The following is a 12,752-nucleotide window of genomic DNA, read 5'->3' as shown; positions in this document are numbered from 1 at the left end:
AAGTATATACAGTACCGGTTGCTTGATGTAAACCAGTGTTTGCCGAACTCTAGTCCTTGTGGTCCCCACGGATCATGTGTTCAGGATTTCTATTTACTATGGAAATCCTGAAAACATGACCCCTGGGGACCATGAGGACTGGAGTTTGGGAAACACTGATGTTGTATACTAACCACTCGTTTCAGGGAACAGAATTGTGAATCGGTGGCGGTCTGTGAGGGATCGTTTCAAGAAGGAGTTCAATAAAGAGATGCGGGCCCCGAGTGGATCTGGAGGACGCAGGAGCAAGTACAAGTACGCAGAAGCCCTGTTGTTCCTCCGGGAAACAATGGTCACTAGAAGGTAAATATTACACACCACATGTGAAAAAAAAAAAAAAAAAATGTTAGATGTAAATTTTTTCTTTTCAGCCAGGGCCATACCATGTCAGTATTTTAATTGTTTTTTTTTCTCTTTATTCCACAGCACGGTGAGCAGCACTCGGGAGCCTGCACGATTGGACCCTTCTGAGGCGATCCCTGAGGAGACCGGCACCGAGGGACACTTCGACCGCCCCGGTACATCTGCGCCTTCCCACACATTCGACCCATCTGTCCCATCCACCAGCACAGGAGCATCGTGGCCGCCTACATTACATGAAGCTGCTGGTGAGGAGATCGCTTTCCCTTTACCCCACCCTTCTGCCCCTGCCACCTCTAGTACACCTGCGGGTACTGGGCGGCAGCGGCAGAGGGGTCAGGAAAAGAGTTATGCACCAGAGTTCTTGCATCTGAATGCATCTTTCCAGAACTGTCTAAAAGTCTTGTCAGAGCAAATCTCCGCAGGCTTTCAGCAGATCAACTCCAGCATTCTGGAGGTGAAGACACTTCTGCAAACCATGCATTCAGAAGCAAGATCTTCGCCAAACCACACCTTTTTCAGGTCTGTTGTGGAGCGCATGGAAACGCTCTCTCCTGCCCAGCAGATGCATGTAATGCATTCATGCCACGCTGCTCTCCAGCAAGTTACCTCCCAACCTCTTCCTCCCACTACAGTAGTTCCTCCAGCTGCACCCCCTCCAGCCACTTTCCATCCTCCCCCTCCTATTACATCTACACCCCCTCCAGCCACTTTCCATCCTCCCCCTCCTATTACATACCATCCACCTCCCCAGCACCAGCAACCTCCCCAGCACCAGCCCCGTACCAGACATCTCCCCACTTCCAGCAACCTGCCCCGTACCAGACATCTCCCCACTTCCAGCAACCTGCCCTGTACCAAACTCCTTCCCCATACAACTTGCCATCAACATCATCTGCTCCTACAGTCCCTGCCCAACCCTCCACTCCACCACCCACCACCTCTTCTGCTTCCCACATGTCCACCCATTCTGTAGTTTTTTCCACACCTTCACCTCTAACTGTTCCTTCCCCACCACGATCCCAGTCCTCTCTCCACACTCCCAGTGTCGAAGTGTCCCGCAGCCCCTCCAGCAGTATTTCCACCCCACAGTACACAGATTTATAATGTGTGTATTTAAATAAAAATGACCAGTTTTATGGTTTCAGTTTTATAGTTTCAAAGCTTTATTAAACAAGTTTATTAAAATTTTAAAAAAAGTTTACTAAAAAAAAAAAAACATTTTTCAATAAAAGTTAAATTATTTTACACTGGTTGTCTGTCATTTCTTTCTGCAGCGAAAAAGGTTAAATACAGGGTATTTAAAAGGTGAAATGGTATTCAAAACCAGGTATATAACTGTGGGTAAATTTTAGCTTTTTGCCACAGTTGTGTTCCTGGTTGTGTTTGAAGCAAAGTATTTCACCTAAAAAGTTGTGTTTATTGTTGGCGATTTCCTAACAATGTACACAACTTTTGTTAAAAGGTGAAATACTTTGCATAAAACACAACCAGGTACACACCTGTGGCCTAAAGCTAAAAATAGAGACCATGACAAGATAGCCAACTTTGGTTGGCAAAGGTATATACTGTTGGTACAGAAGGTACACAAGTTTGGTTAGGGCACAAATCTTTCACACTCTGTCATCCTGCCAGTGTACTCTGCCTTGAGGTGACAAAGTATAGTGCAAAATTGTCCCTCATTACTGAAACCGTCACAGAACTTCTAGTGGTAATGTCATGGTAATCTTGCAAGGTGGTTTCTTCAGAGGTGTCCTCAATGGAAATGGGTTCCTTGCAGATAACAAAATTGTGGAGTACCACGCAAGCTTTGATCACCTCGTCCACAGTTTCTGTCTTGAGGTTGATCACAGTCAATAGGACCCGCCATTTGGCTGTCAGAATACCAAAGGTACATTCAACCATTCTTCTTGCTCTTGTGAGGCGGTAATTAAAAATGCGTTTTGGTCTTGTCAATCCTCTGCTAGAGTACGGTTTCAAAAGGTGTTCTGACAGCTGGAAGGCTTCATCCCCTACACAGACAAATGGCATAGGTGGACCAGATGTTTGCGGCAGCGGTCTAGGTGGTGGGAACTGGAAGGTGTTTCCATACAGTTTACGCCCCATGGCAGACAGTTTGAAAACTTGAGAGTCATTGGAGCGGCCATAGGCCCCAATATCAACCGCAATAAATTTGTATTCTGCGTCAGCGATGGCCATGAGGACAGTTGAAAAATATTTCTTGTAATTGAAATATTCCGATCCCGATCCAGCTGGCTTTACAATGCGGATATATTTCCCGTCCACAGCGCCCAAGCAGTTTGGAAACTGACATATCTGTTGAAACTTGTCAGCAATTTCAATCCACCTCTCTGTTGTGGGCTCTGGTAAAAACTCTTCAGCTAAGGAGTCCCACAGCGCACGGCATGTGTACTTCACAATTCCAGATATGGTGGAAATCCCGAGTCTGTACTGGAAATGCAGTGACGAAAGGGATTCTCCAGTTGCAAGAAATCTGTGGGGAATTAAAAAATAAATTAATTTTAAATCACAGCATTACATACCAAAACTGAGCTATAACACTTGGAGATACAAACTACCACCAACAAGATTGCAGTGAAAGTGTGCTCTGATGCGAGCATATCCAATAAATGTGGCTTACCTTAAAGTCACCATCAGACGCTCTGCGGGTGAAACAGAGAAGCGGCAATAGGTGTCCGCTTTTCTTATGAGGTGTGCAATGCGCTCCACCAAGTAATCAAAATTCTCCATTTTCATCCGTACATATCCCAAAAAATTTATCCGGGTTTCGTCGAAGGTCCATGCAGAGTGTAGAATAGACCCCACGCGTCATTCTCTTGGCTGTGATGGGGTGGATCCACAAACGTCGTCTACGATGCCTGATGCGCTGCTGTCTCGCTCTCTCCATCTCCAGATCACCCTCAAACGATTCGCCTCCGCTATAAAATCCGCCAAATTCTTCAAAATATTTCCAATCACAACATCCATCTTCGCCAGTAACTTGCTCTTCTCTCCAACGTGCACTTTCTCCTCTACAACCTGTCAAAGAAGGGCTGTAGGAACACGCTATATATAGTTTTCCAGTAGCCAATCCCGTTCGGAAGGTCACAAGGGTCAATTTTAAAAACCGGATCCGGCGTAATCTGTCAAAAAACGGATGAACCAGATGAGACGGATCCAGTTTTGTCTGTCAAGAAAAAGACGGATCCGGCAGAAAACCGGATCCGTCACATCCGGTTTTACGAAACATTTGCCGGATCCGGCGTTCCGGCACGACGCCGGATCGTGCCTGACGCCGAAAACCTGATGTGTGAAAGTAGCCTTATATTTGAAGTTAGCCATTTGATTATGAGGGTTATCCCTTCTGTTCGGGTATGGTTTTATTCGGGCTGCCCAGATTGCACCTTGTGCGCCCGCCGGGTGGAATCGCTGGATGCGGCGTCCAACGCTGTGTGGGCTGGTTCCTCCTACGTCAGACGTGGAAGGGGCTTGGCTCGCGTCTTGCCACATCTGGCGGTTCTCTCGGGCCACTTGTCGGTGCAGCATGCGCCACTATGGGGTGGCAATGTCAGTACACCCCTACTACATGTTTTCTTATGTAGATTTACCAGATGGGCCTTATTAGTTACACTGTGGGCGGGTTTACGATTGGTGCTTTGAGCGGATAGGTGTGATTATTTAATTATTCCGCCCACTGTCTACATGTAATACACCCCCCTCCCTGGATATGGTGAGGATTTAAATGTACCCATCCTCTAAGAAGTGAATAGCCAATAGCTTCATTGTAAAAAGGTGATTTGTGAGGGGACTTCTGATTGGATTGCCTTGTATATAAAGACACGCTCTGGTAGGTGTGATGTTAACCCCCGGAAGAAGGCCGAAACGTACGTCGGGGCTTATATCACCACCCACAGGAGGCAGGTTATTCTTTTGTATTGGGACACTGCCTGCTTATGGGGAATCTTAGTGATGTCTGTGCCCATTACTCTCGCATTGTTTGGCGGCTATGTAAGAGCAGCACCGTGCCTTGGCTTTTGGTATATCCTACTATAATGGACTTGTGGGTGGTGGTATTTCTAATTGGGTTTCCCACCTTTTTAATATGTAATGTATTTTTACATGTAATAAAGATTGTTATATTTTGTCTACTTGAGTTCATATCTTTTTTCGGTTTTCATGTATTTTTTGAACTCCGATATGGGTCCAATATTTAGTAAGGGGCTATAATAGTACAGCATGACATGCTTCAATATGCTCCAATTTTGGATTTCAACATTTCCGTTAGGTGTCAGTATTTGCGTGCATCTATACGAAGTGACAGATTGTGGCTTCTACACTTAAGTGGTTATGGTTTGCTACATGCAAGCGAAAGGCAGAAAGGGCAGGACACGACTGTCCCAAAAAAGTCAAAACCTACGAGGTAATAAGGTGAAGTCACCTGCAACAGTCATAACACTATGAAGTCCTTACATGCATCCCGGTCTCAAAAAAAAAAAAAAAAAAAAAAAAAAAAAAAAAAAAAAACACACCCCATAACCTCTAAGCTCACCACCACCATTACTGACTGAGATGAGAATTATTCACCCCGCCCTGACTACAGTCCCCAGTACTTAGTAGAGCCCCTCTGGCTGTCCTGACCTGCTGCAAACCTGATTCACCCTGGCTGGTTTGGAGGAGTCTTAGCTCAATCCTCATAAGCCATGGCCAACAACTCTTGGATTACCAAGTAATCCGAGACCCACCCACAGAAGGAAGAATCAACAGACCTAATACAGGATGGACACCAAAACAAGCCCCACAGGAGTCAGAGGCAACACCAGGCCCTTCACCCATCATGGCTATGCAAATAAACTTATGTACAATTCTGGATTGTAGGACGCCTTTTACACACACGGTTCTGCCAAAACTAACGCAAAGAGGAAAGGTTGGAGATCTGTCATCGTTTACGGGTCTTGTAAACACTCGACACCTTGTGAACAGGTCCAGAAGCCATAATATTGGTTTGCTGTGGAGCTACTTACATTGCAAAACGAGGACGTGCACAAGATAATAGGATTGCAATATACATAGAGAACTTGGGGTGGTTCTTTAATACTTCCCCCTATGTACAAGAATATATCTACTATAATTCTGCCCCCCTATGTACAAGAATATAGCTACTATAATACTGCCCCCTATGTACAAGAATATAACTACTATAATACTCCTCCTATGTAGAAGAATATAACTACTATAATACTGCCCCCTATGTACAAGAATATAACTACTATAATACTGCCCCCTATGTACAAGAATATAACTACTATAATACTGCCCCTATGTACAAGAATATAACTACTATAATACTGCTCCCTATGTACAAGAATATAAAGCAATATAGTACTGCCCCATTACTACTGTAATGATATTTGTCTAAAAACCTAACCAAATTTTACATTAAAATCAAGCTAGTGTGAGAAAATCACTTATTAGAAGACATTGTAAAGTCCGATACATGGATGTTCCTCCAGTTCACATTCCCTGGGTTCCCCTTTATATCCTTATATACAGCTTTGAGACTTTCTAGGATCTTATACCAGCCATTATCACAGGACAGGACTTCCTTATTGATGAGCAGGCAGCACTGTGCACACCACAGATGGTAGATGGTCACCACATTTATTATATACAGAGAGCTTCTGTCATACGCCCTGAGCTCAGGTCTGAAGTCTCTGTACAGCAGCTGACCATACGACTGTCCCACCAGGTGTGGTAACTTTGGAGACAAGGACACAGACTCCATACTCGAGAGTGGATATTCCATAGTCTCCTGGATATGGGGCACTCTTCTCTAGGACGAGGTCTGATACATTTTACTATGGAGCCCCAGCCATGCAATGTCTGTCATATGAGGGGGAACTCTGGAACCATGGAAGATTTTGGCAGCCCATTTTACATCTAGACTTGGGCCCGCCTGTCAGTTGTACCTGGACACTGATGGAGATGACAGAACTTTCTACAGCTCCTTCCTACTGAGCTGCTTTACATGAGCCTCCATCTAATGACCTCACTTATTACATGGACACCATACTAAGAAGCCTTTAAGCTTCACAAGATCCTCTTGACGAGGTCCCCTACCAACCACAGACTGCTCAGTGTGGCTCTTACACTAGACCAAGGTATCTTCTCTGAAATCTTAAACTCAAGAAGAGCTCCAGACAGGGCATTGAGAGACCACCCTCCTTATAACAGAGGAGATTGTAATTAGACAATTTCTTTCACTGTTACCCTAAAATAGAAGGGAAGAAGACATTGACAAGTATGGGGAGTATCATAGCAGTGTTCCCAGTGCCTGATATAGGAAAGTCTTTAAGAGGTGGATCTTCTCCAGATACCTCAACTTCCAGGTCTGCACCTTCTGCTCACACATCAGCTTCTCCTCGTCTACAGCACCTAACAACTGCCAAGAATCTTTTTGACCCTTAACTGTTCTGAAGTGAACAGCAGACATCATGGTCACTCCCCAGTCATAGTGCCTCACACTTCTCCATGTTCACAGAGGAGTTAAATACATTTAAGGCTGCGATCTCCTAGAGGAGTGTGTGGCACTACAGTATAAGACACAACTGGATAGGTTCATATCATTAACTCTGCAGGTGACACCTCAGCACTGTATAGATCTCCATGATCCTCCAATTGTTGGAGGAAAGGGTCCAGACTAAATAGTGGGCCGAAAGGACAGCCCTGCCTCACCTCTGCCATGATCTTTACAAGCTTGGCCAAGTGACCACCCTTAGTTAATGGCAGGCTTATAGCCTCCTTGCACAGAATCTGCATCGGGAGGCCATAGTGTAACACCTGGTAGCCATAATGGACACCATTGAAGGCTTTACTCAGGTCTAAGCCCACAATCTAAAACCCCCATGTTGTGCATCACAGCTTCTTTTACCAGCAGCAACAAGCCTCCATCACCCAACCCGTCTGGATGGTGAGGATGAGCTGACCTGCCACCTTGCCAAGCAGATTATAAAATCCTGGCCAAGATTTTGTATTAAGATCAGAGTATCAGGGAAGAACATCTCATACTCCATATTACAGTGTCTCCTACGTTTCATGGTCTCCCACCATTATATACTGGCATATAAAAGTTTTTGCATCCCTAGTCAAGTTACTGTTATTATGAACAGTTTAGCAATCATTTCATCTTCAACCTGCTTAAGGGCCTAGAGGTAAAGATGACACATTTACTTTAAGGCAAAAAAAAAAAAAAAAAAAAAAAAAAGATTTGACTGCAAAATGCACTTTTCCATCTATTCTGTATTTCTAGAGACACGTCAGTGATTCCTTTGTATCCGCATTCATACTGCACCCACACATCCACGATTTTATCACCAAATACAGTTTAAACATTCATTTTCATAAACCTGCAGTAAGGGAAGATGACCTGCAGGTGGCACCTCACTTTTTTTGGCCTCTACTTATCAAACAATACATTGTATGACCAATCTACATATATAAATACCTGCCCGTGTTCATCAGATCATGATACATTTAACCAGCTTGCTTTTTCTGAAATTGCCTGCGCCCCTGACGACCAACGTGCAAAAAGGTCATTGTGTCTTTCTGCAGGTTTATGAAGATTAATGTTTAAATTGTATTTTATGATCAAATCGTGGATGTGTGGTTTGTTTGGCCATTTTCATGCTGAAGGGAGCAAGTTTACCTTTCAAATGATTTATCGTGTGTGGGTGCAGTATGAATGGGGATACAGAGGAATCACCGAAAAACAGTGCTTAGAAATATATTCACTGCTCCCCACGCCCAGGAGTAGCGAGTATTCTGACAGATGACCTCAGGGTGAGAGGGCACACGGCGGTGACATGCACTGCTTACAGTGTGCAGACATCAGAAAGTCGTCGATGCAAGGGAGCAGAGGGAAGGCAAGTAGCATGGCATTTTCTTTTAATATATGCAGCGATCTCCATTACACAGGCACCAAGATGAAGGGGGGGGGGGGGGGGGTTTAAACACTTTTTTTAGCCATACAAGAGTCTTTTGTTGAGGGATTTTCATCCATTCTTACTCAAAAGATTCTACCCGTTCTGTGAGATTCCTGGGTCGTCTTCCATCCGCTGCTATTTTGAGGTCTAGCCACAGATTTTCAATGATCTTCAGATCAGGGGACTGTGAGGGCCATTGTAAAACATTCAGCTTGCTCCTTTTGAGGTCGTCTATTGTGGATTTTGTCATGTGTTTGGGATCATTATCCATTTGTAGAAGCCATCCTCTTCTCACCTTTTTTACAGATGGTGTTATGTTTGGTTTAAGAATTTGTTGAAATTTCATTGAATTCATTCTTCCCATGAAATGCTCCTGGTGCCATTGGCTGCAACACAACCCCAAAAGCATGATTGATCCACCCCCATGCTTAATGGTTGGCAAAATGTTCTTTTCCTGAAATAGTGCCTTTTCTTCCACACATCTTTGATCCTTGTGGCCACAGGACTTGTTTCCAAAAGGTATCAGACTTGTTTAATTGTTCTTCTGCATACTTCTGATGCTGAATCTTTAATTGTGAGGACACAGGAGATGTTTCTTCTGATGACTCCACCATGAAAGCCATATTTGTGCATGTGCCTTACTAGTAGAACAATGTGCCACAACTCCAAAATCTTCTAAATCTTTCTGAAGGTCTTTTGCTGTCAAACAGGGGTTCCGATTTGACTCTCCAGCAAACCTATGAGCAGCTGTCACTGAAATTTGCTTGGTCTTCCAGACCTCATCTTGACCTCCACTGTTCCTGGTAACTATCATTTCATAGTTACAATTCAAACTGAGGAAAGCACAACTTGAAAATGCTTCACCATCTTTACATAGCCTTCTCCTGCTCTGTGGGCCACCACCATTTCCAGATTACTAGGCAGCTGCTTAGAAGAACCCATGGCTGCTTTTTTTTGGCACAAGGTTACAGAAGGCTGGGTTTTAATAAAGCTGGGAAATTGGAGTCACCTGGTCTATCCCCAACAATGATAGTTAACAAGTCCTAACCCCAACAGTCTAAGTAAGGTCTGAAACCTTGGCCAAAGTTATGAGCACACAAATCTTTAATGGAGCCTAGAATTTTGCATCGATCAATTTTCTTTAGCCACATTACAAAGGAAATGTGTCATCTATAACTTTAGGCCTCTTAGAGATCATTTCAACTTGCCCAAGAGCTTACAGTAATTTGACCAGGGGAGCACAACTTCTACCTGTAACATTTAAAAGTTATGTTTTATAGGTGGAGGTGCATGAATGCAGTGTAGTGACCCAGACCTACAGAACCCCCCCCCCCCCCCCCCCCCATGGTGCTTCCTCACATTCAGGTGGGTTTCACTGATCTGACCCCTCCCCCCAGGAAACCATCGGGGCAGATCTCATGGTGCTGGTCAGTTATCAGGACAGGAGTAGGATCCAGCTGATCCCTACGGTAAAAAATAAATTCCATCTTTATAGAAAATATGACAGCGCCCCCTGCAGGACAGACACATGCAGCGTTTTGCACATCTGAGATGTCAGTCAGTGACCACGTAGGATCTGTCCATCACTACTACGAGGTGGGCATTAGTTACTGGCCATTTTGGGGCCCATATAAGGAAGATCGGCTCTGGAGAAGAAAAACTAGTGAAGCGGACGTCATTGTATAAGCCAGTATTAATGGTGCAGCCTCTCTGATGCGCCATTATAGACCCCTGTGTGACAGTACAGCTAGTCGCTGGATCAACGGCACCGACACCTGCAAGAGATCCACGAGGCTGAAGAGCAGAACAAGTCATCTGCCATAGGTCACCAGAAATCTCACATCAAGGGAAGACGACAAAATGAGAAAGCCACCGATGACGGATCGGCGTTATTGACCCCAACAATCAATTCATGATCAGAGAAACCAATTTAAAGGGCAACTCCACCCGCACTTTATATTAACACTGCAGGCGCGATATGCTAAACAGGATTAAAAAAAAAAAAAAGCCAAAGACCTCCCAGCATGCCTCATACCCTATGGTCAGGAGGAGGAGCTTCCCTCTGTGCTCACCATCGCCCCCTGCTGAGTGTAGCTAAAATGATCACCTGGTAGGAGACCTGGCCACTGAGTGGCGCTCATAGCTATCCAGCTAGGAACCTCTCCTGCACACCCTGAGTAGTCATGACAACCGAACAGTAACCCACGGTCATGTGACGAGCTCCTGGCTTGTGAATGTTAACAGCCGCAGGTGGATCGCTATTCCATCCGTGGCCGTTAGGGGCACATGTCAGAAGCTGACCGTACATGCACGGCGCATGTCGAGAAGGGTGTTATAGAAATATTGTAATGCCACCCCCATATTACATTTATATCCAAGAGGACTTGCTATAAAAAGTGATGCAAGAAGTTCTGCAGCAGCTACGGTGGAGTGACACGGATTCTAGCCAGTCTCTGAAGCAGCTGAGGCAAGTTACTCAAAAAGTTAGTCCAGTTTACATGTTGAAGACTGAACTAGTGCAGGTACTAGCTGCTGCAGAACCTCTTCGCAGAGCAGACTAGGAGCTTCTCAGCGAGTGACCAGCATGCTGCCAAACCAAGCCCAGCTCCTCACCTGTGGTCGGGTGACTCCCAGCAGCCCCTGCCTGCTCCCACACACGGGGGGCACGGACTGGCCACCGGCTCCATTTTACACTGCTGCTTCTGGCACAAAAGTTTCTGTAACTTTCCAGCCAATTAGAAACTTCTGGACTGTACCAACTTCATAAAGAGGGGGGGGGGGGACTCAGTCATTAGTGTCCTGTGATAGTGGCATCTCCCAGGGACTGATCACTGCTGTATATGCGGGCGGCATTAACGCCTTCAGGTCCGGGACACTTTAGCTTTCCCTTCATGTACAGAGCGGGTGTAATAAATAAAGACTACTGTTTTTTGCTTTATCCCTTTGACAAAAAAAAAAAAAAATACATACATATGCACACACATTAACTTATATGTATGAGCAGTTTGCAATTCTACTTTTTTGGGCAGCAGTCAGGTTCCATGATACTTTGCATAGTAAGTTTTGGACTCCGATGAACATCCTGGGAGTACCAAGATGGCAGCCAGAGGGGCCGCCAACCAGCCTACAGCAAAGTGACCATACACAGGCGAGTGGACGACAAACAGCAGTAATCAGAGCGCTCTCTAGTGGCTGCCACCTGTATGACAGATGAAGCCAGCCCGGTATAGGATGGGCTCACCACCATACGTGCGCATCAGGGATTAGCCACTTGCTCCCTGTACAGTTTGCGTTAGCCCGTGTCCAATCCCTTTAGGCCTCTTTCACACTTCAGTTTTTTGTGTCAGTTACAATCCGCCAAAAAGGTAGACAAGCGGATCTGTTCCTAACGGATGGCACAGGATCCGTTTTGTGACGGATCCACAGAATGAGGAAATTTAAAGGAGCGCACGAGCGACCACACATCCGCACGGTTGACAGATTCCAGGATGCGGTTTTGATGCAGCAGATTTTTTTGGCCCTCCCCCCCCCTTCCATCAAGTTTGATGCATTTTTCTCATCTCTTATTAATGTAATTTTAAATAAAGCTGCTTTGTTATTAAAAACTTCCTGATGGACACAAACGGATGTGTGAAACAGGCCTAACTTGCTGCAGATTTCAAACATGCACAAGTTATTTTATGAAAAAAAAAAAAAAAAAAAAAAGCCACACAGTGGCCATAACATTGTTAAATCTCTTCCCGTTTGCTAGAACTGTAAGACGCTTTAAGTTTTAGACAGCAAAAACTCCCATCATGGGCCACAGCCTTAGGGCATATGCACACATTGAGCGCTTCTAGCAAGTTATCACACTTGCTGCAAACAGACTAAACGTACCATACACACTTTTTGTCATCAGCAGTGGAAAAAAAAAAACCTGTTGACAAGGCCCAGTCCATTTTCCTCATACACACTAAGAACCCTGCCATTGGGCTGCAGCTTTCCATGCACTTACCAGTCCTACAAGGAATCCAGTCTCAGCACAGCATGGCCTCCCAGCCGCCCCAGCTCCAATTATACCCCCTCCTCATTGCTTCTAAGTCAGGACAGGTGCGTCTCGTCTGCGCAGCCCCCTGCACTCACTAGCTGGCCATACGGCTATGTGCAGGCTGAGAAGCTTTTTTTTTTTAATTTAAATAACTGATTTTTCAAGCAATAGCTTTAGGAAATGCTCCTTTTTTTTCTCTTTTTTTCAGAATTTTTAGGGTATTTTTTTTTGTTTTGCATTTTTTTTTGTTAGCAGATCCGCCACCAAAGAACGCCTGAACAATCCCTCAGAAATAATCTTCCCGTTCGTTTCTAGTGAGAATGGACGTAGCTGTTTATACTTTCAAG

The 12,752-nt window shown here is 44.9% G+C and overlaps 1 protein-coding gene across 4 annotated transcripts in view; it reads right to left on the bottom strand.

Annotated features, from left to right (window-relative positions):
• Positions 1–12,519, bottom strand: part of ACHE (acetylcholinesterase (Yt blood group)) — a 62,178-nt gene extending 49,659 nt beyond the window's left edge. For 3 of the 4 annotated variants that reach the window (XM_073562429.1, XM_073562433.1, XM_073562432.1), the window contains exon 1: positions 12,373–12,519. The gene's annotated coding sequence lies outside the window, so the exon portion shown is untranslated. Of the gene's footprint in view, positions 1–10,991; positions 11,017–12,372 lie in introns of those variants that run through there. The other variant, XM_073562431.1, reaches the window with a different exon arrangement.
• Positions 12,520–12,752: the final 233 nt, after the last annotated feature.

This window comes from Dendrobates tinctorius, unplaced genomic scaffold, assembly GCF_039654945.1.
Source record: "Dendrobates tinctorius isolate UK_male_01 unplaced genomic scaffold, ASM3965494v1 ptg000351l, whole genome shotgun sequence".
Taxonomy (NCBI): Eukaryota; Metazoa; Chordata; class Amphibia; order Anura; family Dendrobatidae; genus Dendrobates; species Dendrobates tinctorius.
Note: the sequence above shows the minus strand (reverse complement) of the source record. Positions and strands in the feature narration are given on the sequence as shown.